This window comes from Haliaeetus leucocephalus, unplaced genomic scaffold, assembly GCF_000737465.1.
Source record: "Haliaeetus leucocephalus isolate CR32 unplaced genomic scaffold, Haliaeetus_leucocephalus-4.0 Scaffold730, whole genome shotgun sequence".
Classification (NCBI taxonomy): Eukaryota; Metazoa; Chordata; class Aves; order Accipitriformes; family Accipitridae; genus Haliaeetus; species Haliaeetus leucocephalus.
In genome coordinates, this window is record NW_010973166.1 from 669,984 (window position 1) to 697,510 (window position 27,527).

General features: G+C 43.7%; 1 protein-coding gene across 1 annotated transcript in view; it reads left to right on the forward strand.

Moving 5' to 3' along the window:
- The window catches only part of ACBD6 (acyl-CoA binding domain containing 6), an 88,469-nt gene that overhangs the window by 55,458 nt on the left and 5,484 nt on the right, over window positions 1–27,527 (forward strand). The gene's annotated exons all lie outside the window — the stretch shown is intronic.

Genomic DNA, 27,527 nt, shown 5'->3' on the forward strand with positions numbered 1-27,527 from the left:
GTATGCTGCTGCTGTCTCTTTATTTATTATTAAAATAACATGATCCATGAGGCACTCGGGGTGACTCCCAGCCTAGCTAATTCTAATTAATCCAGTCAGGGAGAGCAGCAGGGTAAGTGGAGCAGTCTATCGGATTGAAATTCATAACTTAATTGAGGTCAAAGTCCCGGGTTGGGAGAACAAAAGTCTTTCGCTGGGACCAGGCAGATCAATAGCAATAAATATCTGGCTTGGATACAAGTAGCTTATAGTGACGGATTATCTGACACTGGCCAGAGGTCTTGGTCTTGTTCAGGGCAAAGTCCTATGGCATGTACAGTGTAGGGTGACTTTTGTCAGTGTTCCCTCCAAAACCCCAAAGAACCCATAAAGGGCTTGTGGGAGCCACAGAAGAAGGACACCCATAAAGAAGTCTATGTGAGTCATGCTGAAATTTGGATTTGGTTTCTCAACGTACAGGTCTCTCATCGGTAGCACAAGGGCATGTGTCACATTAGTGCTGATGGAGGCTGGAAGAAGTTGCTCAGGCTTACAGGAACTTGGAGCTAAATCACAGCTTGTCCAGAGAAAGACCTTTAGGATCGGGGAAAGCTGAGCAGTAGATTGATGGGCTTTATGCCAAGTCTGTATTTATAGTATGTTTACATAAGAGGAGAGAGAAAGGTTGGAAGAGGGAAGTGTAAATAATCATTAAGGTAGATTTGTAGTGTGAGAGAAACCAGCAGAGGAGAGATGTGGTCTCGCCTGTTCTTCAGAAAAGCAGTCAGTGTCTCTGCTCTGACCTCCAAAATGTTCTGTTTGTAGGGGTTTGTAAGTGCTAGGGATGGCTGGTTTCCCAAGCCCTTACCCAAGGCACGGCATGACTTTGGGTGTTGACTACAACGCTGATCCCCTGACTTCTAAGCCCGGGGACGAAGCATGAGGTCCTAGCTGGAGACCTGTGGCATTGCATTGTACACACAGCCTTTCCTAGGAGCGGGTACTGAAATATTCACCAATACTAGCAACCGAAGAAGCCTCTCTGAACTTTTTAAAATAAGTAGGTACTTCAACTGGAGTTCAATATTAAAATGCAATCTTCACCCAGTCTGTTATTAATGTAATGTTTATGCAGATTTGACTGTTCTGCTGGTATCCTCTTTGCAGAGGACAAATACTGCTGTGGTCAGCATTCGATACATCCCTGATGGATGTTGTTCTGCCAACGTACTTCAACACAGCTTGGAAGAGAGATGGAAACCGCAGCTTGGACACAGCCAGTGACTTAGTTTGACATACCTGCTCCTCCCATTAACACTGCATAAGTCTAAAGCATCTGTTAATGTCTGACTTGCCAAAAATGTTCAGAAGATCTCTTCAGCTCCACTGTTCAGGTTTAGAGGTCTAGGTCAAATGCCTTGTCGGGTCAGCTTTCAGGTTCTAGCATGATGAGCAACTGTTGCTATTTCTGTGTGTATGAATGGTTGCTGTACACTCACGCCCTTTTGAAACTCTCTGGAAAACCCCTCATGTTTTCCACTGCAGGACATTTGCTGCATACGGACAGAATGTAGTGAATCAGGACATTGCTATTCCTATATACTACTGTTACTATATACTACTTGCTATTATACTATGTACTACTTTCCTCATTCATGTCCCATTCGCGGCACAACCTCAGCCTCCTCCTTTTAAGTTGGTGGCTTTGCTCTCCAGGTTTCTGTTGCGTTGTTTGTGCACTCCTACTTTGTTCCTGCCCAACCTGGACAGGAGCAAAACAGAGTTCCTGAGACTGTTAAATGCTTAACAGTTGCAAATAAAACTGCATTGGCAACTGTTGTTTTCCCCATTATCGGGGGGAGAGGGGAGGTTGAGAAATTTATTTCGTGTGCATACAAAAACTAACAGAAAAATTCAGACATACCATAGGGCTGAAGAGTTCACCACTTAACAGTAAAATGTTGTGAGCAATGCATGTCCTGCATGTACAGAACTTTGAGATGGATATTTCCCTTTAGCTTGCATTATGGTTCTGCTAGGGTTTAGGAGGAAAAAATTAAAACATGAATATTACAATTTTTTTCCTATTCATAGAGACACACCTGTGATGCAGACCTGCTATTTGACATTTTCAGAACCAGCAATTGATATACTTTCAAGTGCTTTTGCTAAACTTCAGGCGCCCCCCATCTGGTAGTGGTGGTAGGCTAGTTTTATTTATTAGCGAGAGAATTTGCCTTTTTTTCAGCTGAGAGAAATAACAGGATCTGTCCATTCAGAGCTGGGTTATCCACAGTTATGTATGTTATTAAAAAACATAGCAGTAGACATCCATATCGGTAGAATCCCTGTTGATTTGGTGAAGAAATTCCCCTTATGGCTATCTTCAAAATCGAGTTCAGGTTTCTAATTCTCTAGTTTTGCTACAGAATCCCAGCATGACCTTGACCAAGTCACTTGATTTCTTTCTGTCTTGGTTTCCCATTTGGGAAATGGTGGGGCAAATAATAGGTTTTTTATCTCACGGATATAACAAGATTATAAAAATATGGTAGTTCTAAGATCCTTAGAAAACTGATCAAATGAAATTAAACAGATCTTGCAGTCCAGATAAAATGAGATGAAACAAGCATGAAACTATTAGTGAAAGAAATGTTTCTTTATCTTCTGCAAATAAAAATGCAAAGTGATTAAGTGGGTCTTTTCTAGCTATTAGCAATAACAGTTCTAGCCAGCTGACTTCTGTCACCCTTGAAAATTAATTTGCAGGGTACAGTCTTGAATTTAGTATGCTTACAATAAATACCCCTAAAAATGTTGTCACCTTCTCTGATGCATGATGTTACTGCTGCGATAGTACTGCAATTACTTGCCCTACAGATAAAAAGTGGCTGCTCTAAATGAGATGCTCTAACACAATGGTTTGCAAATTTCTTTTAATTGATTTTTTTTTTCCCTGTGATATTTCCTTCCTTTACTGTACATGCAGCAGTATTTTTGTGAGGCAGGGGAAAGGAGTGGGAATAGCATTAAAGGTTATTTTTATCCAGGACTGTTTCAGAGGTCTGGTTCATAGGATGCATGTGCCCCAGGCAGCTGCGGCTGTGCAGCGGAGCCATGGAGAGGGGTGGCACAGAGATAGAGCTGAGTGGCTGGAGACGGCCATACCTCCAGGCAGCTTCTCTGCTGAGGCCAACCTGCCATGCAGCTGCACTCAGGAGAAAACCCCACGCGTCCCTGCTGCTGACAGAGAGGCTGAGCACAGTTAGTGATGAGCTTTGTGTGTGTGTGAGATGTTGGAAGGGAGAAGGAAAGCACCAGCTCTATCAATAGGCATTTTCCTTCCCTGACTTGGTGATCAGATGAGAAATGTCTCCTTTTCAGCATGGCCCTCAAAACAAGGTAGAGATTAACGAACAAGACAGTAAAAAGGAGTTTTGACTGGTTGTCTTACTCCAACACAGAAGGAAGACGAGAGAAGTATTTCAGAAAGCAGTAGGCTGGAATGTGCTACAGAGAAACCTTGACACATGCTTGGACTTGGCCAGAGGCAGGGTTACCTGAGTGCAGGAAATTTCAATTTACCCTTTTTTTCTTTTTCTTTTTTTTTTTTTAACTCAAGTTTTGCTCACATTCAGACTGTGCAGATGAAATCTAAGTAAGAAGCCAGGTCTGCAAAAGCTGCCTGGTTACCTTCTCTGTGATGCTCTATTCCAGGTGCTATTGTCAGGATATTTTCAAGCAGTGCTCACAGATTACACAGTAATTTGGCTTCCGAAGTGGTATGAAATTGAGCATTGCACTTTAAATTCCAGTGGTCAAACTCAGAAGAGATTTGTAAAGTTACGGCTCAGCAATTGCAAATGATCAATTTTTCATAGCTTAATAACCGAGTGCTTGTGTTTTGAATGATGGGAAGTGATCATATACACCCTCACCTGCAGTCCTAATTGTAAAGTAAAAGAGGTTAATTTAAACCATGAAGAGTTTCAATCTGGATGTTTCACAGCAGCAGAAAAACTCAGAGCTATGGTGACTTCAAATCCCTAATTTTAGTTCTCAGCTGGAAAAGTTAAGCGCGCATGTGGTCAGTTTGCATTCATCAGCCGGTAAGAAACAACTAGCTAAGCCACAGGAGCCCAGCTGCTTGGGATAAACCACAATGTAAAGACAGATTGTAAATGTGTATCGGTAAGAGTCTAAAATTGAAAATGATGTAAATTAGAGCATACCATGGGAAGCATTCCTTTAGACTCGTTTTAAATCATCTTTTTTTCTTTTTGCCTATCAGCTCGAGCGTTCCTCTTGTGCACATGTAAATTATAATATGAAACAGCTCTCTGAATTTACTGAAGAATAACTACAAAATCATAGAGAAATTGTTATGTTTTGTTTTGCCTGGGGGAACAGAAAGCCCAACTTGAGTAGAAAATAAAATCTTTTCAAGCTTTTAAAACATTTACTAAAAACCCAAGTTTTCACTGTTCTGCCCAGTTCTCTCCCCAGATGCATGTGAGCAGTGAATGCGACTGCAGTGCCTTTCTATGCACCGAGCAAGGCAGACCTGTATAATGGCACATAGATAATGACAGGTTTAATTTTGTCCTTAGCTCTTCTAGCTTATTTTGTTTGTTGTAGCTGGTAGAAATGCCCGTCAAGGCATCAAGCAAGAGCAAAGACCATCCCTATGCCAAAGAGATCATCTTGTCATCAGATGTAGTGCAACAGGTAGTGCAAATGGAAAGATTGAGTGAATGGAAGTAAGAGAACAAAACAGAGATCAGCAGAAAAATGGTATTCTTGGCTCATTGCTTCCCCAAGCAATGCCAGACAGCAGTGACACAGAGGGTCATGGCAGAAGTAGTCTTACTGAGGATTTAAAGGATCGTAAGATGTCATTACTGAGGACTTCTGATGAAGGGATAAACATGTGAATTCCCTGGTTAAGTCAATGGGACTTTTATTGGCATGTATCTTAGGGCTGAATGTGTCCCTTTCTATGATCAGTTAAAAAAAGACCCTGCAAGTGTTGCGTTTTATCAAGTCCACTGGGAGATAAACTCAGTGATGGGGAAGAAATGGGAGACTTTTCATAGAGAAGAAGAGAAAATTGCTTCATTTGCATAGGAATGTATCACAGCTGTACCCAGTGCAGAAAATGTTTCCTCTTGGGATAGGGTGGTTTAAAAACACAGTCATCCGGCTGCAAAATTGCTTCTGCTTCTGATTTAAGCAAACAGTGGCACTAATAGTGGCACTGCATTTCTTGAGGGATGATGCTTTCAACGTTGTGCCCAGCTGAAAACACCTGGCACAGCGCTGGTCGCCAGGATGTCATTTTCCACTTGAATGTAGGAGTTTGCTGTTTCTAAACTGAGAATATCTGAGCAATATTCCCTAACTGGGGAATTGTCCATCTAGATTTGCCAATCACAACCCATCTTGGTTGACTTGACTGCTTGTTAGCTCCTGTGGTAGCATCTCCTGCATCATCAAATAGCATATGAACATCCAACCCGGTGCTTTTCAATCACCATTTTGTCTTTGAGATACTTAGTTTGTAGCTGGTGCTACACTTCAGTGAGTCAGCTGTGTGTCCTGTGAATCTGGAGTTTTAGCTCGTCACATATGGTCCAAGCGATCAGAAAATGCATATAAGATTATGTTGGGGGTGTCTGGTGTGCTTTTAGCAACACTCCTCATTTCCCAAATACAAATAAGCAGATTAGTGGTTCCTTTATCATGTTTGCTTTCAGTGTGTTAGGCAGGAGAGATTGCTGCAGCTCTGGAGGAGTAACAAGGCAGAAAAAAAGGAGGGTCTTGCCATGTTATGTTGGCTGAATAAATTCTCTTGAAAATGTGAGTTCTAGTTATTGTTGCTGCCAGCAACTTTAGATCCTACTCTAGCCTTGAGGAGTTACATTTGAGATGCGCTATCAGGACGTACCCCATTGCTGCAGTGTCTTGGCCAGGTGTGGTTTTTCCTGTTGTCTTCTATTCTGGCAAGATCCTTTTTTGCTTCTTTTCTATTTAAAATACTCAAAGTTTTCACCTCTATTTCTCTTGTGTGTCCCTCATAGCTACTGGGCAGCTAAGCTACAGGTCCTGATTGGGCCTCCCGCTGTCAAAGTCTGTTGGAGTGAGGTGCCTAGGTATCCCCAGGAATGACGCCTTTTGTTTTCCTTTTCCTAACATCCTAATTATCTGATATCCACAGCTTCAGCATCTGATATTTTTGCACCCAGTTACTGGGCATTGCTCCATTCTGTTGTGGACGATAGCACGGGATTATAAGCAGCAAGGTGCATTGCCGTCCCTTGTGCACTCTGTTTGATACTATCTAGGAAGAAGAGAGAAATGCCGTAAATATTTGATCTTCAGCACTGAGGGGATTTTGCTGCAAAAAAAAATCCTAAGCAATGTTTTAGCGTAAGATTCAGAAGGTTTCAAAGAGGCATCAGTTAAACCTGCCTGCTCTGCGATAGCCAACAAGTGGATCTTTCAGATGTCTGAGTGTTCCCTGGAGGCTCACGTTATTAATATCTGCCTTATGACAAGGTGGCTGTGCTGATGCCAGGTTTTTTTTTTCCCAGCCGGCATGATTAATTTTTCTTTCCTTTCTTAATATCTCCAAGCCAGATGCTTCTAAATGTCCTCATAGGGGTGTATTGCTGTTCTTAACCACTCCTCCTTCCCCACCACCCCTTTCCAACTAATTCATATAATGGCTCCAGAGATGCGTTTTGTAGAGTCACAAAAAGCAAAACTTTGAAAGCCTCCTAAGGTGATGGACTTGACATGTGCAAATCTGGCCTCCTGACGTTCCTGGTGGGTTTGAAAGCTTAGTGCCAGGTAGTGTGTCAATAACGTTTCCCATTTCAGAGTGTGCTTATTTGCCTAGCACTTTACAAATTATATCCATGCAGAACTGCTGAAACGCAAGTATTTCTGGTGGGGAGGATGACAGCGGGGTGTTGAACTGACATTTTGGAGAAAGCAAAGGAAGTTTTGGCTGAGGAAGAGGAGGTACACTTGTATTATTTATGGAAAGTGCTAGGGATCTTCGAGCACTGATTTATTTTAAAGGCTTCAAAACATTGTGATACTGAAAAAAGTCTTTATACTTCAAATAGAAATTAATTCTCCTTCAGAGCTCTTGTTCCAAAGTGCAACTGCACAGGCTTGAGTTTTACCAGCTCATAGAGTAGAAGACCTTAGCCAGCTCTACAGCAAATGTCTTGTTTCCAAGGTGTTCGTACTTTTGCCATATCTATTCATCAGTTTCCTCCAGATAACAGATTTGTGGGTCTTCTGTATTTATCCTCAGCTGTTTTCAGTCATTCGTGCATTCACCTGCATCTCGGGATTTTTCCTGGAGGAAGCAAAACCCAGAAACATAATAGTTAGTGGTGAATAGATTAGGGCTTAGTTGCTTATTTTTGTGTGTTAATACTATATGTGAGAAGTGGATCACTGGATTTAATGGTGAAAGTCTTAATTTAAGAAGCCTAGAAAAAAGTGTTTCTTAATTTCTTACAGAGCAGGCTAAAATCTCCTTGCATCTATTATGTTCTACTGGTTTTGGTTGGGTTTTTTTTTTTCAATTTAACAGTGAGAAAAGGTATAATATAAAGCAATGGATTTGCCATTGCAAATAGAGCTATAATTAGGGGAATCGAGTGTTTACTTTCATAGTCTCTCTTTTTGTGGGAAGATGAGGACACTAAGAATATCCTCAGAGTAAGGATACTCTCAGGAGTATCCTAACAGTAAGAGCAGGAGGGCTCTAACAGCACTCCTTTCCACAATAGATAGCTGGTCATTTAGCTGTGCATCGGGCAGCCTCAGACAGCAGGCAGCCCTTTAGCCCACAGCAGCGTGGGAATTAAGTTAAAATTAACCTGAGTTTGGAAAACAACTAGCACCACTTTATTTGTCCATTTAATTGAATTATATGACGCTGTGTAAGTATGCTGACCCACAGACGTAAATTGCTCCACCCTACCCATTTCCCTCCTTAATTCTTTCATGCTAATGGAGCTGATGGGGATGTTGACTGCACAGAGAGAGAGAGGAAAAAAGGCTGGAAATAAAAGGGACTGTTCCAGCCTCGTGCAAACCTCCCCTTCAGTGAAATGCTTCTGAGTGTCACAGCTGCACTAACTGCGCTGTGATCTTTGTTGCCATTAAGCTGATTATATCCGCTGAAGGATTCATCCAACTAATCCCACAACGCTGCAACTGGTTGCTTTATATTTAAGCACTTTTTTTTTTATTCTTTTCCTAAGACATAAAAAGTCAGTTTGGCTTCACTGGACTCTGAAAATGGGTCAGACTGTTACGGGGACCCACTTTTTTATGTTTGGTTGGGTAATACAGGAAAATAGGACACATTAATGCACTCATTTTGGGAGAGGACTGTGCACGCATTAGGACTCGGCAGCGTGTGGCGTAATTTTGGGTGGATGTGCTGTGAAGGTGCTATGCTATCACTAACCTTTGGCACTGCATCATTTTGTGTTTTGCCTCTGTGGGCATACCATACAGGCAGCAGCTTTGCATCTAACAGTGATTCTAATGAGAGAGATTCTGACAGGTGGGATTGATTTAATTGATTTAATAATCAATTTAAATCTAGTTCTTTGTTATTTTTCTAAGGAAAGGTTGATTTTCATTGGTTAGTAGCCATTAAAATATGTTCATTTGCAGCTAAATACAGCCTTTATAGTAAATTTAGTTGTTCTTTTTGCTAATCAGATACACGTCTGTCCATGTTTACTTAATTATGTAGTTTAACCTAGTTTATTCACATTCTTAATTTTTACATTTGAATCAAGCTAGAACACAGCAAATGTGATGGTTTTCCTCTGCTAGACCATTAGTCGTTTTGTTTTCACCTGTGTCTAAGTACATCTGAATGGCAGTTAGGTTTTTTGAAATTAAATTCTTACATGGACATTTTCACACACTTCTTAAAAGTAAATTAAAATCTCACTAGAAATATGATGGGTTTGGTTTTGGAAGGGGACAAATAAAGAGGATTTTCTTTGTATTTATTAATAACACACTTCTTAAAGGAGATGTCGTCTGGCATGTTCAAATAGTCACTTTCCTGCCCAAGTTTTGTTAACAGAATCAAGGATTTTAGCAGCAAAGTGAAGGAGGAAGTGGAGAAAGATGAGGACTAAGTATAGGCTTTAATTCTGTCATTAAGTATTTAGCGTTTGATAAAGTTTTATCCTCTTTTCTCATGTTGTCTGTTGTCTGCCTAAGAAGCACACTTCCCATGTTCCAGGCAAACTGAGAGTGGAAAGAACATACTGTGCATTCAGTGACATAAATTATAAAGAAGAGTGCATAATGCATTGCCATGATTTTCTTGCAGGGTTCTGCAGTATTCTTTGAATTTCATGTCTTCTAAAAGCTATTCCTTCAGACATAGTGTGTAGTTATCACTCAGATACTTTTTAACTTTTTGCAGTGCTTCCATGCTATGGGCATGGCTATTGTATATGAAAGCATATGATCATTCTTTCCAATTCCTCAGGATTTTAGAGCTGGTAGATATGTTGTCTCATACTTCATTTTTATCCATTAGTAGTCCAAAGCTGGTGTAATACCTCAAAAGAATGGTTACAGGAGTTTACAGAGTGACTTAACTGCTCAGTAGTTAGACTTTCTTTGGAGAATAGGCATCAGATGTGTGCTGCTTGAAAACATGCATCATTTTTCATTTAACTGTAGTGATTTTATGGAATTGTATTCTGTTGGGCCATCACTTAGGTTGCACTAACTTTAGATATAGTAGGGAATTATTTTTTATTGCAGGGGGAGGGGATAAATTGAATTTTATCCCTCCTAGGTAGTGATTACTTCCATTCCATAGGACCTTCTAAAAAAAAAAAATTATTCATGATTTCAAGTACAACTTTTCATGTAAGCTTTAAGGTCTCATTAAAACTGGTGGAACAAATTGCATTAATTCCTTTGGGACTTTTGTCTTTAACATTTAATTGTTTAATTGACCAAAGCTTGTAAAGCTGCCTGTGAGTGGTCTTTGGTAAAAGCAGAACAAGACAGAAGATAACCATCCAGAAGGCATGTGCCGGCATGCCAGCCCAGTTGTGGTGGGTCTCCTTAGCAGCTGGGAGAGATTCGGTTCACAGCTTATGGTTTTCAACTTTTGGCTCTTCAGTATTTTTTCTTCCCAGATTACTAAATGAAGGCAAGACTAAACATAGGCTTAGATGAAGACGGATCTTATGAGAAGAGGGAAGACCTAGTGTGGAAAAGGACGGCATGTCCTGATAGTCATAGCGTAGCGCTGGAAGCTCAGGATCCTGAAACTAATCCTGGCTGTGTTCCTTGTTTGACCTTGAGCAAGTCAGACAGTGGGGGTTTTTTTGTGTGTCTCAGTTTCTGTAACTAACATGGGAATACTATGTGCATATATCCCTGGGTCTTGCCTAGATTAATAAATCAATATTTGTAAAGTAAGCCTTGATAAATGCTAACTGTATTAATGTGCGTACTTGAACCTTGTGCAGAACTTTGGGAATGTGCCTGCATTTCTGCTGTGCGAGTGGCTGGGGTTTGTTGGGGCCCTGGGCCAGGGTGGTCAGCAGCAAGAGAGACCAGTTTGGGTCATTTTCTTCCTCCCAAGGGACTGCCTGTAGCACATATCTGCAAGAAGGTCTTGAATACAACTTTTCCACTTAACATGCTCCCCCATCACCCACTGTCAGCAATGAGATTAAATTCTGTGCGACTGCAGAGGACGTTGCATGATTAAAATCCTCTTTTAGAAATTAATATGTACCATCGCTCTACAGTACTGTGCCTCTTTGCGGAGAAGGGTATTGTCTCCTGAGCACTCAAGGCGTGAAAAGCCACCAAGTGAAGCTATCTATCTTTGAATTTTATGCTGTCGCACAGTTGCTCCGATGGCAGCTACAACTGCATAAAATCATAGGGACTTGGGGACTTCTCCCTGCATAGGGTCACAGAGATGTGGAGTAAGTTTTACAGAACAAGTGACAGAATAGCAAAAGGAGTGTTTGAACTAGAAGTTCTGCTTACAGCAGAAGAGATTTCCTGAAGCAGAAGGATGGTCAAAGTCCACATTCACCCATTCTCCTTAGGAAGCATCTCCCATAACTGGGTATTCTGAAAAAAAACACCAAAACCATTTTGCCCCAAGATATTGCATAGCTTTTCTTTACCTTGCTGCCTGCATCAGCCCAGAGAAGTACAGTAGTCAGTGCATTTGCATATGCAAATTCCATCTTCATTAGACATCAGACATTGATGCAGCCCACAGAAGGGCTTTACTTACATAAACTTTGCATGCTCTTGGTAGATACCTTTAGGTGTGCAGGGCTGCTGCGTTCAGTACAAATTGAAGCTCTTGAGCAGTCATTTCCATTCTGCTTTAGGTGCTGGAAGACTTTGTGACATGACCAGGAGGTGCAGTAGGGTGAGTTATTCTGGATGGATTGACAGTTTTCTGGAACAGCTTTTCTGGAAGCAGCTGATATTTGAATATCCATGTTTAATACAGCTAGCAGGCTTCATATTGCTTTGAGGAGGGCTGCAGCAGAAGTGGCTGGCTCTGCTAAGAGGTCTCCTATTCCACTCACACATCCTTAGCGGCTGTAGCAAACAGCTAATATTAGCAAGTCCCACAGGTGTTCCCTGTTAATAGACACATGAATGTGATTTTTGCCAGTTTAAATCCTGCAATGAACCTGGTGCTCTGAATCTGTTTCAGGCCTCATTGGCAAGTTGCAAATACATTTGCTGATGTGAATTATCCACCTATTAAGAAAGTGCTGATGTTGCCAGCCCACCGCATGGGGCTGGTGTCTGTGGGGTGAGTTGTCCTACACCTGCAAGGGACACTCCTGTGAGTAAGGGTTTGCGCTACCAGGCGCTGTGGCTTCTCTTTAAGAGCTCTCTTATCCCAGCCCTCGCCAGCTGGGGTAGGGAATGAAAATAGCAACTGTGTCTTTTTTATGGCAATTAGTATTTTGGTTTAGTGCTGGCTTAGTGAAGACTGAAGTGATGTTCTCAGGTTTGTTCAGGGCTCCTTCAGCTACAAGAGGTTGGTTTAGGTCACTGTTAGCAGATGGAAATCAGTCAGGAGGATGTTGATCTATTCCCCTTTATCATTCTTCTACAATATATGAAGAAAACTTTGAAACTGCTTGTTTGTTTAAAAAGGAAGGGGGAGAATTAATCTTCTTGAAAGACAGACATCCTAGTTTTTATCTGTTAATTTTTTTCTAGCATATATTTAGGAGTTCATAAAAATGTGTATTTCAGAGGGAAGAAATCTCATTTAGCTAAATGATTTTTCATTTGGGAGTGTAAAATTGTGGCTTTACTTGCTGTTAATCTTTGCCTGGCATTTGAGTTTAAAATGCTTTTGTTAGAGCACTCCTCCCGCACTGCCTTCAGTGAGTGATAGACAGCACTTCCACTCCTATTGCCAAGGCTTTCAAAGAAGATCTCCTGTGAAATTAGGTTTTACCAGGTTAGATTTTCCTGGCTTTTTCTAATCTTAAAAAAAAAAAAAAAAAAAGGAGCAGGAACTTCAGAACATTGTGAAGAAGTCTCTAAAAAACATAAAGGTTGCAAACATTCTTCTTCCCTCCATCAGAAAAAGCGAGCTTTTTAAATATTGATCTTTTTCTGGACTGTGTTTTCTCTGCCAGCTTCCTATTGTGTTTGATTCTTCTTTTCCCTAAGTTGTACATCGGACCCTGAAGTGCTCCAGGGACGTGGTTTCTTCAGATCCATTGGTGTAGCATATTGCTGTGCTTCAAGCAGCCTGATCATGTCCCTCACTTTCCTAATTTGCTACAAGAGGGCCCTAGCTTATTGGTAGTGATTGTGCAGGAGCAGTGGCATCTAAAAGGAGTTTGTGTCTCTTCAATTCCCTTAGTCCTGTTGCATTCTTAAAAATTAATTCAGCGTGCCTTAGAGAAACAGCTGTCCTCAGAAGCGTACACACTGGCCGACTCAGGTACACAGGCTAAGGGGTCCAAGTTAAGAAAGATTACATAGGTTTGCAAGGCGGGCACGTGTCCAGTGTGTCAGATCACAGGCTGGAGGTGCACCTTTTCTGTTGGACTGAGGGGTCCTGAACACGCCGGTGTGTTCCCTGCTCTGCAGCATGGGCTGGGAAATGAGGAAAACCCTGAGTCCTTTTTCTAAGGCTGGGTCTGAAATGCCTGCTGGAAGGAAGCATCGATGTACTTTTGTTTATTCCTCTGTAGCACTTATTCCCCATTTCTGTCTGATCTGATCTTTGGAATTAGATGCAATTCAGGCATTGTATATGGTGGCTTTAAGGCATCTGTATGTTTTTAGACTATGCTTTTTCACGTACAATGAAGTTGTCATCAGGAGCTGCAGACTGGTGCACAGGAGCTGTTCTCATCTCGTAATTCAGTCCCTATTGTTGAAACATATGCCTTAACTCCTGCTTTCCTGACCTGCCTGAATACTAGCTGCTGAGCCTCGGTCAGACACGCAGCCCTGCTTCAGCTTAATTCCTCTCCTGTAGTTTGAGGCACAGGGACGAGTGCGCCAGCTGGAAGGCACGTGACATGTTCCCCATTTTACAGGTGGGGAAACTGAGGCACAAAACAGTTGGGGTTCAGCCACTGTTTATGGCAGAGTTCCTTTTCCCCATGCTGTGCTTTCCTTGTCTCCGTAGGGAAGAAGGGCTGGAGCTAAGACTCTGAACACGGATACTTTTACCACAGGGACTGGATTACGTGGCAGACTAGATTTGTGCCTACTGCTTCGTGTTCTGAATGTGCATTTCTGCTAAAGCCTTTCCCTGGCTGCTGGCAGGCTCCTGGTTTCCAAGAGCTCAGTCCCGTTTTTCATTCAGGAAACAGAGGATCTGGGGGAATTTGTAAGAAGTCTAACTCAAAGCAGGCATGTGCCTTCCAAAACAGAATCTGGCTTCCCATGGCTTTTAGCAGAAGGGTTGATTTGGGTCAAAATTAATGCAAACACTTGTGTAGACCATTTAACGTTTAGTTTATAGGCCTGTTAAAGCAGCAGGATAATCCCTTTAGATTACCCATGTAATTCCTAGTGAATATTTATTTTAAAGTAACTTCAGTGGCCTTAGTCATTAGCAAAGGTTAGTAATACATCTCACAGCTGCCAGACTCAATACGACAGCATTTGTCAATAGGAGGGTCTCCTCCTTCTGTTTCCTTTTTTGTTTGTTTGTTTGTTTTTTAACATTTCTCCAACTCTTGCTGGCTTAATCCCATGAGCTCACCTCTAATCACAGGGAAGCATCCGAGCTGCCTTTGCCGTGTTGACTTCCACTTGAGTGAGGCTAAGGAGGGTGCCTAATCCTGGGCTTTTCTCCTGCTGTCTGCCGAGGGTGTTGGGTACACAGCCTGCGTAGGCTGCCGGGGGGAGGATGGAGTACGCTGCGGGTTCAAGGACACGCTCCCGCTTTAATGTGCGCAGACATGCTCCCGCTCGCTCTCTGATTGGCAAGGTTAACTCGGAGAGGCTGCAGCTTTTTAAACTGATTTGATTAGACCCACTACTTTATCCTATTCCATCCCCCACCACTCGGCCCACCACCTCCTGATCCTTTTAACACAGCCCTTGGTCCAATAACCAGCCAGTCTGATTTCCCCCCCCTCCCTTTTTCCAATTTTCGTGCTGAATTTTGAGATTTTGTAAAATAGATTATGCAGTCCTACAGGGAAGATCAGGAGGCAGTGTCTTAGTCTCCGGGATGTGTTTTATTGCGACTAGCTGAGAGGCTGGGATTTGCCTCCTCTTCCGCGCTCTCCCCAGCTCTGTTCCTTTGCCAGCTCTCGGTGTGAATGTGTGAGTTCAGGGACAAGAGGCTGAGGGCTCAAATATCCCAGCTTGGATTCTCATTGCCCTCCAGTATCCTCCTCTCTCTGCAAAACCAGGGCTGGGGAGAATTATACTCTCGGCCCAAAATGACTTAGCACCCCAGGTCATCTTCAGCTGTGGTGTGACAACATGTTCACTGTTTGCAAAAAGAAACAGGGACAGCATCGGTAGAGAACTCCCTTATCCTGCAGGAGCAAAATAATGGTACATTTTTGTAGCAAACATTACTAGTTGGGACTACTCTGGGAGAACAGATGACCTGTAGCTTCCAGTTTATAGGCTGGCTGACAAGCGGGATGAGCTTGGAGGAGCTGGGAGAAGCTGTTTTGGCATTAATGCCCACAGCCATTGGGCCAGCAAGGGTTGAGTGGGCACCAGCCCAGCCTTTAAAGGGTATGTGATCCTGTTGCTGTCTTTAGCCAGCATGCTTTAGCACTTTTCAGTTTTCAATCCTGGGCTTCGCCTCTGGTATGCAGCTTATGTTTGTCATATTAAATACTCCAGGGGAATTTGGAGCCTTGTGTACATAAGTGCCCCTTGCCAAGTCTCTCTAGTCCTCCTATAAATAAGTAAATAAAGCCTATAAATTACAGGCTCTTACCAAACCAGTGAGCCTCAACTCACAGAACAAAATTACTGGAGAGTGACCACCACTGCTGTATTTTTGGGAATCCTGGACTGATCCAGGGGAAGATGCATCTCATCTTGTTATCACTTGCCTATTTGTTTCACCAGAATTGATCTAAAGTGGTGTGGGCTAGTTGAGCAGCTCAGTGCTGGCAGGGACCAAATCCAGCAAGCAGGACCGACCCTACAGAGTCACCCTGGTGAAACAGCACAGAATATAAACAATCCCCTACACGCGATGTATTAAACCTTGACATACTGCATTACTTAAGAGGTCTCAGGGAAAATTAAAACCCTTTTGACTGCGTTTTGCAATGCAGGGAAAATTTTAGTGACATTTAAAAGGTTTCTCTTGTGTTCCTCTAATGGGATAAATAAAAAAAGGCTTGTTTTAGGCCAGCAAATGGGGGGACAATCCAATTTCCCTGATTCCATCAAGACACTCTTAAAGCATTAGCTTGTGCAGTTTTAAAAAAACCCACAACAGACTGACCCCTCTGCCTGATGGCTTTGAAAAGTGTCCTGATGTGGAAGTATTTATCCTACGCAACATGCTTCATTGAGGCACTCCAGCAGTGCTCCTAAATATACTTCTTTGTTATTAAACTATTTAGGAGGACAGCATGCACAGGAGGAAACACAAACACCAGTTTATTATTTACTGCAGCAATCCACGCTGGGGCTGTGCTCAGAGACTAATGCATGATGACGTGCTCTTTAAATTTGGTATTAGGAAGAGAAAAAGGATGGCATTAACTAGTAACATTTCTGATGAAAGACTGATGAAAGACTATGCATGCCCTTAACTTTATGTTTTTAAGCATAGTTTTAGCTCAAAATAAATAAACATTCCCCCCATGGAATGTTATATTTGCAGTTTGTTTCCATCAGTCAGAAAGATTAATGTATCAACACTTACTTCGGAGGGGGCTCTGGGGATTGATAATGGGAGATACGAAGCCTTTCACCTCCAGGTCACTAGTTCAGCTCTGCCCCACGTCGGTCGCCACCACCAGTACCTGCCATCTGCTCCTCCTCAGCCATCCGCCCAGTGTGAAATGGGCTGGTCCCAGTTCTGGGCGCTGGGGACAGATGTCTGGGTCCCAGCGGGCTCCCTCGGCTGCTTTAGTAGGAAGTGGGGCGGACCTGGCTCAGCTCAGCCCCAGATGTGATGGCAGCCCCAGCCTTCAGCTCGGACTGAGCACCACCAGGGAACTTGACCTTCTGCCGTGCTTGTATGACCCATGAATAGCAAACCTGTTATTCCTGCCCTGTGCAGAATAGCTCATTCAAAAAGCAGGGCATCCCTGAACATAAATCTGTCTGTTATAAAGTTGGCCACAGTTTTCCCTGGTTGCCTCCAGCTCCTGCTGAATTTCATTAGGAACACCTCTATTATACAGCACGAGGAGGGAGCAAGTGCTGCCTCTAGACTTTGAAAGAGCCCTTTAAAGTGAAGATCAATTTTGCATCTCACTAAATAAGTAATGACAGACCAAACTGCAAGTACTTAGTTCAGCTTTATTTTAATAGCACTGTGGCTCCATCAAGAAATCCCAGTTACTGATATAGTTTGATGTCCTGAGGCAGTTTTCTCCAGACATTTTTCTTTTTTTTCTTTAGTATTGGCACTTTATTAATAGCTGTTTGGAAACCTGACTGTCTGTGAATAAGCAGTACCAATAAACCCTTTCCGTCTCTATCTATTTCTCCTTTCTTCCATCAGGAAACAGTCCCAACGATCATAGGCTGAGAGGGGAGTTTTCAGTCTAACGTGTAGTTGTACTTGGTGGTGGATGATCAAATGAAAGAGCAGCTTCATGCCTTATAAAATAAAAAATGGTAAATCAGCTACTAATACAATTGACAGAGGCTGCTAAAAGGCTGCTGGATGTCACAAAAACAGCAACCATCTGAGGTGATGAGACGGGAGCTTCTTAACTCAACACGTGCAGTCAGCTTCTCCCTGGCAATGGTCCACTTTGGGGCAGGATCCAGGCTCTGATGCCTTCCCCCTCTGGCAGACAGCTGTGAGTGTGCAAACGTCCTCTCTAATTCCAGATTAGCCACGAAGAGGAGTCGTCATCCTTAAGAAACAGGCATGCTTGGGAAGGAAAGGCTGTCTGGAGGCTGCAGGGCACAGCACTGTCCTGAGATGCTTTGAGATGTCTGAGCAAGGTCCCTGGTACTGGGTTTTTCTAAAGGAGCAGAAAAAAAAAAAAGTGCCTTTCAAGCTGAGGGCTGTGGGCCACTGTAACTCAGCTCCCCTGCTACCCCAGGCTTCCCCAAGCTTGGCTTAATAAAATCCAGATGAGTTCAGAGGATGGTTCAGACCATCTCAACATAGCAAGTTTTGATTTTGCACACCAAACCAAGGAAGGTTTATGAGACCAAAACAGAGTCTCCAGAGTCTTTATCCTCACTGACTTAAAAGAGAAAAAATCCCTAGGCCGTTAGCAGTGCCTCTGCTCCTCCTGCAGCACATTGCCATGTGCAGCGTGGCTGTGCTTTTATTACAATGGTGCCTGCAGTCCTCACGATACTGCAACCTCCCTGCCAGTGCTCCAGCCGCTGCTGCAGGGTTCTTGGGCTTTTCAGCCGACTGTGCCTTTGCCCAAACCAGCGGAAATCAAACCGTGTGTTCAGACAGGGCACTGCTTTAGCCTACACAGGGCTGGTTTCTCTGCTTTCTTTTGGATTTCTTTATCTCTAATGGCCACTCTGTTGTTGGCTTTAAAAGGACACTTTATACAAAGAAAAGAGGACGTCCTGAAATGCAGAGAGGCAGCTCTGAGTCCATTATAGCTGACAATTAAAAGTGCAGCATCTCCTTGGCCACCCAGGGCTGGGGGTTCAAGTCTGTGTAGGAAGGGAGGTTATTTGCAAAGTCCTGAATCCCTTTAAATAAATATAAGCCACCATTTGCCTTGAAGTCAGAAAGGGCTCAAGTGAACTGAGCAGTGGCAGCAATGCTCTCGGCTCCCACTGTCTCCCGTCCAACCTGCTAAATTTAGCAGCCTAATCAAGCTTCCTTCTCTCTCTTTAATCAGGTGGAACAAGTGGCATGTTGACTTGCTGGTTGGCACTGGATCCGATCCTGCTCGCAGCATTTCCAGCCCCTCGGTAGTGACCAAGGGAGCCATATGCGGGGGAGCAGCATGTCTGATAGGCCACCGCAGCAGCGCTTCCACTTAATCTCTCTGCTCCCATCCACACGTGCTGTCCTGATATCCGACAGCCGGTCCCATGCGGGCAAGGTGCCAGCAGTGACTTTACAGGCTTTGTGGCAGAGATTATTTAAAGGAGATTAACCCTTCTAAACCCCTTAGATTTTAATTATTTCTGTATGTATTTATAAAACCTGCAGTCTGCTAGTTCCAGGGCACAACTGCCCCAGTCCCCATCCTTAACCTGGATTCGTGTATATACAATGCAGCCATATTATAGGACAGGGGCTGGACTGGACAGGGGTTATTTGACTTATTTATTTATTGCGGTTCTGGAACAATTCATATCTGGGATGAAAATTAAACGTTGTGGTTTCAAACTGTAAAAGGAGCTAATAATTCGAATTACTTTAAAATACTAGCACTAACACTGCATTAATTGAATTGTTTGAGTCGATGCCGCATCTCTCGCTAATTGTTTTGGTTAAGGCAGCTCTGTCATTAATGCATACTGTTGCCTCCCCACTGCCCATGTTGTGAACATGGAGCACCCTGCTTCTGTCTGAAGACGGGGCTCTGTAGGGATATATTGGCAGCCAGAAGAAGGCAGGCCTATTCTTTCAGTCAGTCTCTTAGCAAAGAGATGCATATTTATATGCATATTAATGCTGTGAAATGACACAGTCTGGAAAACTGTCATTACTAACAGGTACTGTTAAAAGGAAAAGAAAAAAAGGGTGTGCACCTCCATCCTTTCATGCTTTCTCTCCTATTTGTCGTGTGGGTTAGTGCTGGGCTAATTAGTTTTTTAGAGTTAAGAAGTGATGGAGGGAATGTTTCCACTCTGCATGTGAGGTGTAAAATCCAAGTGAAATTGAAAATATTTCTGTTTCACAGAGCAACCTGGCTTATCTCAGGTGATACACACCTTGCAGAGGTGGGAAAAACAGTTAAAGAGTTGGTAAGCGATTGCAGCTGAGACTGTTGGATCAGAGATACTCCAGAGGCCACGTCTCAGTATGGGTTACAGTCCTGGCATGAGGGCTGTAGCTCTATTTCTGTATATTCTAGGATTGCTGCTGAAAAAAATGACAATATTTAAATGTATATCTGTCTGTTTTGTAAATGCAAGCATAAAAGGTGGCTGTTAGAAGGAAACAAAACCCACAGCATTATGGACCCCAATGATCTGAGAAAAAAATAGGTAATTTTGAATACATTTCTTAAAATCAGATGATTTTTATTTATTCTCGTCTCCTGAGGAAGGAAATAAATGCAGACAGTGCCAAGGAGTCCATAAATAAATTTTGTTCTTGGAGAATCTCTTTAATATGCACACAGTCCTGCTTCTGTAGTAGTGAACTTTTGACCAGTAGCAATTAATTTCTTATCACAGTCTTTCTATGAGGTAAGACAACATTAGTGTCTCCATTAGGAGGTGGAGAATGGGAGCTCTCCGAGAGCAAATGATATGCCCAGCTTCTCTCCCCTGCCCCGCAGCTTGCCAAGAACTGCTGGAGGGAGAGGGCATTGCAGCGATGCCTCTCTTACAACACAGCTGGATGCTCCTCTCCAGACAGATCTGTCCTCCTAAGCAAAGGATAGACTCGGAAAACGTTCAATATCTGTATATTTCAGAATAAATATCGTTAAGCTAATGAATTTTCAACCACTTACTGTGAAGCATACATTATTTCCTTTAACAGCAGGTAGTAAAATGGGGAAGAAAAAAAAATTAAGGTCCCCGGTATAAATCTCTTCTGTCCAGAAAGGATGAAAAGAGGGTTTCTTACAAAACCAACCTTACAGAGAATAACATATGATCCCTTGGCATGTAGATCATTAGGCAAACCATCCCAAAGGTTAATATATCTTTTCTCATTCAAATGGGTAGGATCTCGGGCTGAAAGTGCTGGACCCCTGTGTTCAGCCCCGTGCCCCAGGGAGGGGGAGCAAGGAACCAAAGGGTTAAATTTCGGGGCTGTAGAAGCAGATTGTGTTTTCCTTCTATGATGTGGGCTGACAAGACATCAGTATTCTATTCATCTGTTGGGAATTAGGCTGTTAATCCAATCAATGACTCTTGAGCGAGCTGCAGCCTGCCTCCCCACTGGGGAACAATCGGATCAGACGGGAGATTGTTTAAGAGCACAGTGCAGTCCCGGTGTCAGGTGGAATTTCCAAGCGTTCCCTAGTGAATTGGGGATGGGAAAGCTGTCTCAGCCCATTTATCCTGCCCCTTAAATAACCAGGTATCTGCCTCAGCCACGCTAAAGTGATAAAGCAGTACAAGAGCTACTAACTTTTACACGGGGAGGGGGCAGGGAAGCACCCTGAGAGAGAGATTTTAGCATCTTGCCCTTAGGAATATTGCCCTGTTTGCAGCCTGGGATTGCATTTGCATAGTTTTGCTGGAGGCTGGCTCAGCTGCAGCACCGTGACACTTGTTACAGCTCTAGGCACTGGCTCTTCCCAAACACATTTTTAATCGCTGGGCTGAGGAAGCCTGGAGCTTCCCGGCAGCTTTTATATTGCACCAACACACTTGTTTGATGACCAGAAAGATGCCTGATGCTGGAAGTAACAGGCAGTAGGAAATATTCTTTGGAGTAACCTATAAGTACGTATGTCCAAATACACAGCTGTGCTCAGAGTGCCGGCTGCAAACTGGGGGGAAAATGCTCAACAGGAAAACAGCCCTGAGAGTTTCGGTGTTGCTGCATGAGCCGCTGTGTAGATTCAGAAATCAGTTTGTTCTGCAATTAGAGACAGCCATGTCTGCGGTGGGATATTGAGTCTGTATCTGTGCCAGCAGCGCTACACGCTGATGATGGTAGATGTGATAAATCCCATTGAAATTGCACTTGGAAATTTAGGTACACCACCAGTTAGAAACTAGGGCGATGAGGGATTAGCGTAACCCTGGCACGCTGAACTCCTCAGGCCGGTGGCGTTTGGGTGCATTAGCAGATGCAGGCTTCAGGAGGGAGCGAGTGACAGTCATCATATTCTCTCCGAGCCTTCTTAGACTGGTTTTAACAGCAGCTTTGAAAGTGGAGGGCTCCTCCAAATTAGTGCACCTAAATGAACCACAAGTATGAGCTCAGGCAGTGAATATGAATAGGGAGGTCCCCAGACAGAAAGATCCCCAGCTTGGAGGCTTGGCTTTAAAGGGCTTCAACATCCCTCTCCCCTTGATCATAATTTTGAATCAAACAAAAGCTAATGCAATTTTCTTTGCCTTTCAGTAGCAGATTGTGCTGTAAGGGTCCATGCCATTAGAAATGTAATAATTGCTTCTCTATGCAGATCTAATTTATCTGTGAGGCACTTAGAAGATAGGCCAAATGATAGCCTGGTGGTAGGCTCTGGAGAAGGGCCCAAGAGGTGATGATAAAGATCTGTCTAGCACCTTCCATCCTTAAGGAAATCTGCCTGGCACAGTGCAGGAAAAAGTCTGAATGGGAGGAAGGGGGCAGAGGAGAGAGCTCTTGGAGAGGGTCAGCTCAGTAAGAGAGCGGACCCCGCCAAGCCTACCCACATGCAAGGGAAGTGGACGAGTTAATTGAGGAACCAAACTGACAGGATATCCAAGCCCTGCACTTTTCAGCCTGGGCTATTTGCAATCCCCAAATAATAGCTGTTCGTGACCAGCGCATGGATTTTGGTTTTGCTTCTGCCGGAGGTTGCTCTGTATCCTTTGTCCCACGGCACTGGTCCTTCGGGAGTGCCTGAGCTGCCTTCGAGCCAGTGCCAAGTATGCACATCATGATGTCAGCCTAAGCTTAACATTAACAACTGTAAAAGTACAAGCACTTCACAAACACCAGCTAACCAATTATCCTCGTATGGGCCACCCGCTCTAAAACAGCAGGTGAAGCTGACCTGTCCTGAGTATACTTTGCTTTAGTGAAATCACAAGCTGAAAACTGGGGAGAAAACATAAAGGTCTGCTTCATTTTTCTAGGGTCAGAGCTATTGGGGACTCTGGATGTTCTGGCACAAAGCTGTTAGATGGTCTTGTTTCTCAAATTGCGCTGCCTCTGGTATTGCTTTAAGGATGAGGAGGTACCTAAAAGCAAAAGTCTATTTGCATGTGGGTGCACACTGGTCTAAGGTAGGGATTTTAAAAGAGCAGGATCAAATTTCAAACTAAACCATTGCTTTTCTATGCCAGCATTTGCACACACAGTCTATCTGCTTTGATTGGACAAGCATTCATTTTCAATATATTAATGTACATGCCCAAACCCAGGCTGCTGTGTGCAAAAGCAGCATGTAAATGAAAATAAAGGGTGTGTTGGGGCCATCTACTGAATTGTTTGGTGGAGTTCGGACTGATTATATTAGCCCATATTGCCTGGTTTTACATCCTGGTGGGTATTAGCATGTGAATTCTGGTATGCTTTTAGCCGTAGTCTCACCCTCAGCCATCTTGGGGATAAAATTTCAGAGAGAGAAGAAGATGATGAGGGTAAAGTAAATTGTTGGGAAGTTGAAGTCTAAAGTGGAAATAAATGAGAAATAAAACCCTTTTTAAAAGTGGAGGGAAGTATTTTCTTGCTATTTTTCATCTCCCTAGCTTGAGTGAGTGTGTGTCGTGAGGCTGCAGAGATTTATATTCACAGCTCCTAAGCACCAGTGCTTGTTCAGAGGCTGCATTATTCTAGCCCTTTTTATTCACTCACCTTCTAAAGATGTAGTGTAAATATTTATCTTCCCTCTGGCCCATCTATGCTGCCCAGGACCCAGCGCTGTTAAACACTCTTATCACCTCATCGGTCTTATCTCCTGCGATCCCTGCCAACATTTGGAGTCTGTCAATGGGAACAAGAATACACCTTAAAAGGTGCCACAAATGAACAGAAAGAAGAGGTGATGCGGGGCAAAGAATACCTTGAAATAAAGAGTGCATGTGCTATCCCTCAAAAGGGAGAGCTTGGTGTGTATCTTTTTCTGCTTTTCACGCTCACGGTGCCTGCGCTTGGAGTTGTGATTGAAGGCACAGAGATGAGGTCTTGGTGCGGACCAGCACTCGAGGAGGTGTGGGGGTCCTGTGCAGACCCTCACAGCTGGTGTGGGGGGCTGTCCAGCCCCAGCTTCATCACCCATAAGGGGTCTAGCTGGACCAAAGTTCACCCAGGTAACCAGCACGGTTTTGTTTTTCCTCTTTCTGTACTTCTGCTGCATAAAACACGTGAGATGGAGGAAGAGACAGTGTCTCCCTTAGGGCCACCCTCCTGATCGCAGAAGTTTCTGCACGCAGCTTGGAGAGCAAGTGAGGCACGTCTGGAAGATCGATGTTTATATAACACTGTTTTAAAAACTGTCCTGTGAAACCAGCAGTCAAACACTGGCACGTCAACACATGTAAGATCTGCTTGCCATGGCAGGGCAGTGAGAATCGTGTTTTATAGCATATGCAGCATCTCAGCAGGGCTGAGCCGAGCCATTTCCGTGTCTCTGCCCCTCAGTCCAAAAACCTTGTGTTAGGTTAAGCAGGGTACAGAAATTCGCAAAGAATGAACATGGGATGGCAACACCAATATAATCCTATCACTTATAAGACAAAATTGACATGCAGTAGCCATAGTACCACTTAACGGATAAGACAGTTGGTCCATCTGCGCTCGGTCCATCTTCTCTCATTTCTCTTGCTTAAATTTCTCAGGAGCAGGACACAATCCTGTTATCCAATAAGTTACCCACTGGTAGCTGGATTTTCATTGAGTGACATCTGTCGCAAACCGTGGACGTAGGAGGTACTGGTGATTTTGTAGCGTCTTTGTTCTGATGGTTCTGGTAGATGTGGATGTTTGGTTTTATTTTTGAAGTCTTTGGAAATGCTCTCATCTCCATTGAAGGCTGTACAGCTTGGCTGTCATCCTGCTGTGGCCAGATGTGCCAGGAGGCTGTAGAAGGCACCAGGGATGGCACGCAGCATTAGGAAGCAAGAAGAAAGCTTGGAATCAATCTGTTGTTGGTCGGTAACTTGCATGTGTGGGACTAAGCAATCCTATATTTGAGTGTGTAATGGTCTTCCCTTCCTTTCTGGTCATCTTCTGTCTGCCGATATGGATTCTGCCATTTCCATAAGATCATGAGCTCCTTTTTATAGAGAGGGTATTGCTAAAAGGTCTCTGGAACAGGTACCTGCCAGTGCCTTACAAGCTGAAAGCAAAGCTTTCCAGAAACACATATTACTGCTTTGAGCCTGGCCTTTTTCCCCTTTTGTGTTGAAGTTCACTGAATCAGAGCTCTGATTTCCTCCTTTTTAACCTGTCACATTGACATTATTCCAGCTGATGTGTGATGTTAAAAAGACATTTCTCGGAGGCAACCCGGCATAGAGCAGAGCCCAGCATTGGCCCCGGAGCTGCCCACCTCTTCTTCTGCACTCCCTGGCATCAGCTCCCCTACTTAACACTGTCTCTTTGTGCTCCTGTCATGCTACAGAAGCTCATATTGGGGAAAAAAAAGTCTCTAATTTCTTTTAACATGCCATAGCACAGAAATGATAATGCACCGTGATTACCTAACTTTCCATAGGCACAGTTTGGAAATAACTGGTTACAGTATTCAGGTTTTTATGTTACAGATATATCAGATGATTGGTTTCAGTGTGTATCGGTAGACTCTGGGTCTTGTTGTACTTGCAGCTCTGTATGATTTACATTTCTGTAATCTGAAAGCTAAATTGGAGAGAGAAGAAGTAAACAAATATGATAAACATCCCCCTCCAACTCGGTGCTTTGTATAAAATAAACCAACAAAAATCCTGATGCGTTTCAGTGGAGAAAATTAGCTGCCCCTGCTTGCAAACCAGATGAGCAAACGGTGCATCTGATCACTGCCGGCATCTTTGCGTTCCTTCTGGCTGCAGAGGATGCACTCCTGGCTGCAACGTGGCAATCTGGTGCCAGCGATCCCGGGCTGGCTGGTGACATTTGCTAGTGCCCTGGGCAGGGTGCAGCCGGGTAAGGACAGAGGCTGTGCAGGCTGCCCCTGTCCGCTCGCTGTTTGGGGTCATTTGTCCCAACAGAGGCATGTCCTGGGAGAAAGGCACACCGCACCTTGCCTAGGATGCTCCAGAAACCACTGCTTTCTGTTGCACATTGGGAAATATCCCTTGCATCAAGGCCAGCTACAATTCATCTTAAGACCGCTTATGCGTGTCTTGTTTTGTTGTAAAACGAACATTTCCAGCGCCTGGTAGGCAATATTCGTCTCACGTAATTTCCACAATGGGAGCTGTAATCCTCACTTTCACAGCCCATCTTTCATTAGTTTCCAGGTGTGACCATTTTGCGCTGAAGGCTCAGTGTTGCCATACCTGGAGCCAAGCGCTGTGCACAGAGAAGCTGAGCGTGTCAGGCTCCAATTAGCCACAGTGCTCCAAAAAGCCAAATCAAAGAGGGATTGAGATCAGCAGCCTCCTGAGGGCATATCAAGGCCTTTAGTGAGTGACCACACTAGAGCTTTTTCCATTTACCTGGATTAAAATTTGTCACAGAGAAAATACAAGCAAATAGCATAGCATCTGAGAGGTATAACGAATAGCATTTGGCCAGCCATTTCAAAGGGGGAAAAAAAATCCACAGCATAAATAAAGTGTAAACAATGTTTGCATAACGTTGGATTAATAGTTCTCTTTAAAAACTGCACTGGGATTAAACAGACGCATTTCGTATGCTGGGACTTGCGCTCCCTTCTTAGCCCAGTAAATGCCAGAAAGTACATCTAAGAGAAATAAAAAGCCTTGTTAGCCCAAAGCCTGCTGCTGAAGCAGCAGTGCTTTACACAGGCTTTTGGAAGAGGAACAAGTGACTGTAGTATTCCTGGAGCAGTCCTAGGTATTTTATAAGGAGTTTTGCAGCAAAGCATTCCCATGGAAAGCGATTTCTGCTGCATGTCTCCAATCCCATTCACCTGGGGGTTTTGTCGGCTACAGTTTTGAAAGCGGCAATATGGAGGGGGGCTGGTTTCCCATCCCCCAGCACACACACAACCTGCATATTTGAAAGCCTGCCTTTCTAATAACTCATTCGTAGCACTCACGCCTCTTCTTCCCCAGCCCTGCTCCATATTTTGCTGAAGTCAGTGCCGGCCCTGTCACTCCTCCAAGCAGGCACGTGCTTAAGGACCGCTCAGGGGCTCTGGCTCAGATCAGTTACCTTATTAGTGTGGAATAATCAATGGATGCCGTCCTTGATTCCTTTAGTTGTTTGGTTTGCGGTATCTTCTAATGACACCCACTTGGATTATGCTCCCCACAATTTGGGCAGAAATAGGCTCCCAAAATGAGGTGCCTCCAAATGTTGGCATGAGTGCCACGAATGGGGGGCATAGCAGCATGTGGAAGGAAAAATCTGACCCCCCACCTTTTGGTTGGAAAAGACGTGAAATGGATGTTTAGGCAGCAAATGCCTGTTACATCTGGCTTTTCTCTTCTGTCCCTGTTGCTCCTGTGGTTGTTGTGTTGGTGTGGTGTCCCAGAGCAAAGTGTGGCACCTCCCACCCTGAAACACAAGTCATTCCTAGTTCCTCACCTGAACAGGGTTAATACCAAACAGAATAACAGGCTAGAAAACCAGTAGTCTCCAAACAGCTATGAGTGGGATTTCTACCTGTTTTCCTGTTCTTTTCCCTTTTGGCTGCTCCAGAATCCACAGCAGGCTGTAGAATTTGCACCTTAATCCCAAAGATGATGGTAATTAAAAACTTAAGTCTCCATAAACAGATGCAAATAAATTAAGGAGGCAAAGAACTGAATTAGAGGCTAATCCTGGTGCGGTAGTGAAAGCAAAGGGGCCAGTAATTCTTTCCTTCTGTTATTTCACCTGTTCT